This window comes from Myotis daubentonii, chromosome 6 (genome assembly GCF_963259705.1).
Source record: "Myotis daubentonii chromosome 6, mMyoDau2.1, whole genome shotgun sequence".
Taxonomy (NCBI): Eukaryota; Metazoa; Chordata; class Mammalia; order Chiroptera; family Vespertilionidae; genus Myotis; species Myotis daubentonii.
In genome coordinates, this window is record NC_081845.1 from 96,292,871 (window position 1) to 96,301,038 (window position 8,168).

Consider the following 8,168-nt stretch of genomic DNA (forward strand, 5'->3'; position numbering starts at 1 on the left):
ATAGAGAAAGGGTGAATAGCGATATTAAAATATTTCTTCTAATTAATGTTCTTTCAATGTGCATGAATTCGTGCACCAGTCCACTAGTTGACTATATATTTAGCCACAGACAGAGCTCTTGTTAAAGTTAAAATCTTCCTTGTGGTTGAGTAGGATTCCATTGTATATAGGTACACTTCTTCTTTAGCCAATCATGTATGGAAAGACAAATGGCTTGCTTCTTTGTTTTGGTCACCATGAAAAATGCTGCAATGAACACAGGAGTGCATATATGCTTGGAAATAAATATTTTCAAAATTTTAGGGTAGGTATCCATAAAAGGGTTTGTAGGTTCATTTGAAAACTGTATTATTAATTTTCCAAGGAAGTTCCATATTGTTTTCCATAGTGGCTGTGTCAGTTTACATTTCCACCAGCATTGAATGAGGGTTCCTTTTTCTCCCCAACCTCTCCAACACTTGTTATTACTAGTCTTGTTGATAATAGCCATTCTAACAGGTGTGAGGTGGTATCTCATTATAGTTTTTATTTGCATTTCCCTAAGAGCGGGTGAAGTTGAGCATCTTTTCAAATATGTGAGGCCATTTATATGTCTTCTTGAGGAGATGAAATACTGCCATTTGTGACAACATGGATGGCTCTTGAGGATAGCATGCTGATAAAAATAAGTCCAATAGAAAAAGTCAAGAACCATATGGTTTCACTCATACAGAGCATATAAAACTGAAAGCAACAAATGATTAAATAAGAAAAAACAAACAAACAAAAAACACCTCAGAGAGACATGAAAGCATAGAACAGACTAAGGAATCTCCAAAGGGAAAAGATTAACCAAAGAATTGTATGCATAAAATGCATATATGCATAACCCATGGACAGAGACAATAGTGCATTGAGGGCCTGGGAATCTGGTGGGTTTGGGGGACCAGGAGCAAGGTGGAGGTGGTCAATGGGGAAATAAAATAGAAAATCTGTAATATTTTCAACAATAAAGATAAAACAAACAAAAACATCCCCACAGACACAGACAACATTATGATGGTCACCAAAGGAAAATGGTGGATAGTAAATGATAAGGGTGATCAAAAAAATAGGGAAGGAACAAGATTTGACTTTGGACGATAAGCACACAATGTGATACACAAATGATGTATCATTGAATTAATTACATTATTAGCAACATATAATTTTATAGACCGCCAAAGCCGGTTTGGCTCAGTGGATAGAGTGTCGGCCTGCGGACTGAAAGGTCCCAGGTTCGATTCCGGGCAGGGGCATGTACCTGGGTTGCGGGCATATCCCCAGTGGGAGATGTGCAGGAGGCAGCTGATCAATGTTTCTCTCTCATTGATGTTTCTAACTCTCTATCTCTCTCCCTTCCTCTCTGTTAAAAATCAAAATGAAATATATTTTTTAAAAAAATTGTATAGACCAATGCCATCCCAAAATTTAATTTAAAAAGATTTAAAAAGAAAAAAGAGTTAAAATGTTAATAATAAAAGACTAAGTAAGGTAAAAAAAATCACAAAAATTTAATAAGGTAATTATCATAACTAATATTCTTATAATTTTCTCAATTCACGAATTCCGTTTTCACCTTTTAATTTCCTCAAAAGGGAGCTTTCAGCCACTGTTTGGGTGCCTGCAAGTATGTGTGTGCGTGTGTACGTGTGTGTGTGTGTGTGTTTATCTGAATCCTTAGTTACTTTTATGTACTTATTTTTCAAAATTGCAGAAATGTCTTTGGGTTTCTTTCTCATAAATAACATTTTCTCCCTTTCATTTTTCAGACAAACTCCAGAAGAACTTTGGTAAATTGGTTCTATATCCCTTTAATCCCAAACACTTTTAAATGACTGTCTTCCTGATGTCTCTAACATTTCTTGCCTTTTTATTGATATGGCATTCCTTGCTTAGCACTTGACCCTGATGTCTTCTAACTTAACACAGATTTCCTCTTGAACCAGGGGTTTGATATTACCCAAATCAATTATTGCTGTAACTGTAAAACTCAGCATAGCTATTTCAAACATAAGACATGAGTAAGGGGAAGAGGGAAAAGTAGGTTTATAGTTGTGTGTACACGATACTCAGAGTATATTCTTGCATTATTATTTCTTAACTAGAGGCCCAATGCACGAAAATCATGCAAGGGGTTCAGCCCTTGCAGCCCTTGCGGCTTCATCTGGAAGGTCGTCTGGAAGAATGTCCAGAAGGTCGTTTGGCTGTCCAGTCTAATTAGCATATTATACTTTTATTAATATAGATTACTATATTATTTAATGAATAGCTGTAGATTTACTATTGCCCCACCTTGTATGTACTATATATTGAGTAGCAAAAATTTTGTTAAAGCTAACAAAACAAAACAAAATTGTAAAAGTCAAAATAAATTAAGAGTATTTTTATAAGATAAATAAAAACTTTATTCTAATTTTTTTAATCAATTCACTATATTCAGTCCTTTCTCCCTTTGAATTGTGGAACAATATTCTCTGAACAACTGAGAGCTTTCAGCCACTGTTCCTTTGTGTGTGTTGTTTGTTTATCTGCAATGTGACAAATTGTATTCACATTTGCTTCCCACAATATTCACAATTTCTTTCCATTTCATTTTTCAGACAAACTTCAGAAGGACTTTGGTAAATTGGTTCTGACATCCCTTTACTCCCAAACACTTTAAAATGACTGCTTTCCTGATGTCTCTAATATTTCCTGCCTTTGTGTTGATATGCCATTCATTGCTTAACACTTGTCCCTGATGTCTTCTAACCTAACAGAGATTTCCTCTTGAATCAGGGGTTCAATATTATTCAAATCAATTTTTGTTGCAACTATAATACATGGCATGACTATTGCAAACATAAGACATGGAAATAGGCAGGGTCAAATGTAGGTTTACAGTTTTGAGTACATGAAATTCAGAGTATATTCTTGCATTATTATTTATTTATTACTATATTACTTAATGAACAGCTGCAGATTTACTTTTGCTCCACTTTAAATATATATTGAGTAGCAAAGCACTTGTTAAAGTTAACAAACCAAAAAATGTATAAAAAAGTAAAAGAAAAAATTAAGAGTATTTTTATAAGATAACTAGCAAAATTCTATTCCAAAATGCTTTTTTCTTAATTAACTATATTCAGTCCTTTCTCCCTTTAAATTGTGGAACAATATTCTCTGAGCAAATGAGAGCTTTCAACCGCTGTTCCTTTGTGTGTGTTGTGTGTTTATCTGCAATGTGACAAGCTTAATTTTGTATGAGTGTTTTTACAATAAATTTGAATTGTATTCACATTTGCTTCCCACAATATTTACAATTTCTTTCCATTTCATTTTTCAGACAAACTTCAGAAGAACTTTGGTAAATTGATCCTGGCATCCCTTTCCTATCAAAAAATTTAAAATTACTGTTTTCTTAATGTCTCTAACATTTCCTGCTATGTATTGATATGCCATTGCTTAGCACTTGTCCATCATGTCTTCTAACCTAACAGAGATTTCCTCTTGAATTAAGGGTTCAATATTATCCAAATCAATTATTGTTGCAACTATAATACATGGCATAACTATTGCGAACATAGGACATGGATACAGGTAGGGTCAAATGTAAGTTTACAATTGTGAGTACATGAAACTCAGAGTATATTCTTGCATTATTATTTATTTATTACTATATTAGTAGTCCTGCGCACAAATCTGTGCACGAGTAGCTTGCTGCTGCTTGCCTCAGCTGGCCACCCGCCCACTGCCGCTGGTGGTTCTCCATCGCTCAGCTCGCTGCCCTGCCCTCCTGTAGCTCTCCACAGCTTGTAGACTGGTTGTGACGTTATGGCGTCATGGCTAATTTGCATATCCCTCTATTATTATATTAGATTATTTAATAAACAGCTGTAGATTTACTTTTACTCCACTTTAAATATATATTGAGTAGCAAAGACTTGTTAAAGCTAACAAACCAAAAAAATTATTAAAAAATTAAGAGTATTTTTATAAGATAACTAGCAAAATTCTATTCCAAAATGCTTTTTCTTAATTAACTATATTCAGTCCTTTCTCCCTTTAAATTGTGGAACAATATTCTCTGAGCAAATGAGAGCTTTCAGCCACTGTTCCTTTGTGTGTGTTGTGTATTTATCTGCAAGGTGACAAGCTTAATTTTTTATGAGTGTTTTTACAATAAATTTGAATTGTATTCACATTTGCTTCCCACAATATTTACAATTTCTTTCCATTTCATTTTTCAGAGAAACTTCAGAAGAACTTTGGTAAATTGGTCCTGACATCCCTTTCCTATCAAACAATTTAAAATTACTGTTTTCTTAATGTCTCTAACATTTCTTGACTTTGTATTGATATGCTATTCATTGCTTTTCACTTCTCCTAGATGTCTACTAACCTAAGCCAGATTTTCTCTAGAAAAACTGGTTCAGTATTATACAAATTAATATTTTTTTCAACTATAATATGCATCATGGCTATTGCAAACATAAGACATGAGTACAAGCAGAGTCAAAGGTAGGTTAAAGTTGTGAATACACAAAACAGAATTTATTCTTGTATTATTATTTATTTATTAATTATTGTTTTATTTAATGAAAAACTGTAAATTTACTTTTGCCTCATCCTATATTATATATAGTACCAAAGATCTTGGTAAAACTAACAAACCAAAAAAAAGTTATAAAAATGTCAAAAATATAGGAATATTTTTATAAGGTAACTAACAGAACTTTATTCCTCAATCTTATTTTCTTCTTAATTCACTATATGCAGATGTTTTCTCGCTTAAAATTTGAAACCATAGTTTCTGAGCAAATGAAAGCTTTCAGCCACTGTTTCTATGTGTGTGTGTTGTGTGTTCATCTGCATTTGCCAAAGTTTAATTTTGCATGAGTACTTTACAATAAATTGATTTTTATTCACAATTTTTCCCCACAATATTTACAATTTCTTTTTCTGTTATTTTTCAGACAATCTTCAGGAACAATTTGGTAAATTAATTAATTTAATTCCCATACCCTAACAAACTGTTTACTTGATGCCTTTTTTCCTATATGGCATTCATTGGCTCACCTTTTTTATTTTTGTTAAGTCTATTGCTCCTTCCTCAATTATTTTGTTGATATAATTATCACATTCGAATTTCCCTCTATTTAGTTTTCATAACTTCCTATCTTCCCATTTCTTCTTTTTCCATCTCATATCTGTCTTTCCCTATGAACTTTGATTTCTTCTGCTTTCCAGAGACTTGCCATATTTTCCACTATAAATCTTGTGAGGTGAAGGAAAAAGGCTAACGGGCACATGATTTCCACTCTATTATACTGTCTGTAAAATATCCATTAAATTAGGACCTCTGCCTTTTTTTTTCCCAAGTTCAAGGGACCATTTAATGCAAACTTTGAGGGAGGATGGAAGATTCACACTTCTTCTAAATGTCTACTATTGTCATTCAAAACTTTGCTTATGGACTTCTCCCACATTTCTCTCCCCATTCAAAAGTCTCTTTAACCTCTGATATCATTCATTGGTCAACTGTAAATTTGAGGGGCATTTGCCCCTGAATATATTACTTAAGTGTTACCAGGTATAAAAATATTTCATGTGATTTTTCCTGAAATTTTATTTTTAACAATAGTATTTTGACTTCATTTAAAACATTTTATTGACACAATAATCAACTTGTCAAACCGCAATTCATTGTAAATTTTTGTAGAAAGTGTTTATATCTTAAGAAAATGTTAGTGATAATATATCTATTTTGAATTTTTTTAAAAAAAATCTTCCCCTGAGTACATGCTTAGAGAGAAGAAAGGAGAGAAAGATGCATCTGTGTGAGAGAGAAACATGGATCATTTGCCCTCCTTTCATGCCCCAACAGGGGATTTAACCAGCAACCCAGGCATGTACCCTGACCAGGAATCAAACCAGCAACCTTGCAGTACATAGTATATAGTTCAACCAACTGAGTCACTCTGACTTGGCTCAATTCTGTATTTTTAATGTGAGTGACACAAAAAGGTATTATCCTTCAATGTTTCCAAAAGATATTTTAATAAAATACCAATATAATCATTAAAAGTATAATGTCCTGGTCCTGGCTGGTGTTTCTCAGTGGTTAGCATGTTGGCCGCACATTGAGGACAGCAGGTTTGATTCCTAGTCAAGGGCATGTACCTGGGTTGCAGGTTCAATCCCTGGCCCTGGCCAAGGTGCCTGCCAGAGGCAACCAGTTGATGTGTCTCTCTCACATCAATATTTCTCTCTCTCTCTCCTCCATTCCCCACCTCTCTTTCACTGTCTCCAAAAATATGCTGGGATGAGGATTAACAACAACAAAAATTGTTTAATGTCCTCTTTTTCTAATAACATGTTTCCGGTTCTATTTTTGTTTTCAGAGGGAATGGCATTTAAAAAAATATCTCTTTAATGCATGTAGGAATGTTCGTATAACTACTGCTATAGGCACAGGTTTAGACAAATGGCTGCCTTTTCTCTTTGCCCCTTCATCTTTTTTTAAGTAAATCGCTTGTGTATTGGTCGGTGTTTGCATTTTTTTTGGAGAAGAGATTAAGATAAGGTGAGCCTCCTTTTGGTATGTGCTAAAATAGAAATTCACAATAAACAATGTTTTATATTTATTGCTTGACAAAAATGTGAGTAGAGGCACCAAAAACCAAATCCTGTGTTCTTTTTTTCTGGAAGCCATGATTCAGTATTTGCTAATTCACATTTGTGATTACATTATGCAATATAGCTGCCACAATGAGAATTGATGTTATATATTTAGCAAAAAACAAAATTGCATTAAATCTAAGAAAATGAGTAATAAAAGCCTCAGTAATGTCAAAAGAGATCAAAATGTTTTTATAAAGTAACTACTGGAACTTATATTCCTGCAATTTTTCTCAATTTAGTAGATTCATTCCTTTTAATTTTTGAACAATATTCTCAGGGCAAAAGGTAGCTTTCATTTACTTTGGTGTGTGTGTGTGTGTGTGTGTGTGTGTGTGTGTGTGTGTGTATACATCCTGGTACATTTACCATTACATGTGAACTTTTCACTAGTTTAAATTTTCCTTGTGTTCCTGTTTCATAATATTTATATGGATTTTTTTCCATTTTATTTTTCAGATGATATCTGCAAAAGAATTGGTAAATTTCTCTGCCAATCTTTTACTCCAAAGACATTTAAATAACCACTTCCGTGGTGTCTTTTAATATTCTCTATTTTTTCCTTGTTTGTTGGTTTTTTATCTACATGCCATTTGTTGGCTTTCTCTCTCCTGGACGTCTACTTTTCTCTACCAGTGGTTTTGTTTATGAACTCCTCTCCATTTCTGTTTTCCTACCTTCCATTCTTTCCCATTCATACTTTTTCCATTTTATGTTACTTCTCTATAAAATTCATCTTCTATCACCCAGAATCTTGACAGAGTTTCATTGTGAAGTTTGTAAGACCAAGGAGATGAGACTTATCTGTATATGGTTTACAATCTATATTTTTTTCTGGAAACTGTCCATTCATTAAGTTATATACATACACACACACACACACACACACACACACACACACATATATATATATATTAGAGAAATATGTTAATTGACTGGGGCACTGTAATTGCTAACTGGACATGAGGAGGTTGCACACGCAGCATTGAGGAAGAGGTGGCAGGGGCCTCCGTGCACCTGCGCTGGGGGAGGGCCTGATCAGCAGCAGCCACAGCTGCTTTAAGAACTGGAGAGGGAGGCAGGGGACCACCAGCAGCCCAGCTGCTGTGGGGCCCGGGGAGGGAGACAGGGCTGGACCGGAGGGTGGGTGGCGCCACACGATTTCATGCTGGGCTCCTAGTATGAGATAAGATCCCAAACTTGCTGAGTAAAATTTCTCCATCTACTGTTGTTTCAAAGACTGTGTACATTCAGATATCATTCATATTTCTACTATTTGCTTTAGGCTCACACTCCATTCATTGTCTTTGATCATATTTCCTAAGTGTTCCCAAGTACATGCATATTTTTGGAAAAATTTTCTTGGTTTATATTCTTTAATAACATAGTAATTGTTCTGTCTTTTTGCATTTTATTGATCTACTTATTAATTGGGTACACTGCAATTCTTTTTATATATTTATATAGGAACTTATATTAAGAAAAGT

At 34.1% G+C, this 8,168-nt stretch overlaps 1 long non-coding RNA gene across 1 annotated transcript; it reads left to right on the forward strand.

The window, feature by feature from the left end:
- Nucleotides 1-1,788: 1,788 nt before the first annotated feature.
- LOC132237501 (uncharacterized) lies at nucleotides 1,789-7,519 on the forward strand. The gene is made up of 6 exons (XR_009453536.1): nucleotides 1,789-1,811; nucleotides 2,622-2,642; nucleotides 3,347-3,367; nucleotides 4,251-4,271; nucleotides 4,977-4,997; nucleotides 7,141-7,519. It is a non-coding gene; the product is annotated as an uncharacterized LOC132237501 (long non-coding RNA).
- The last annotated feature ends 649 nt before the right edge of the window (nucleotides 7,520-8,168 follow it).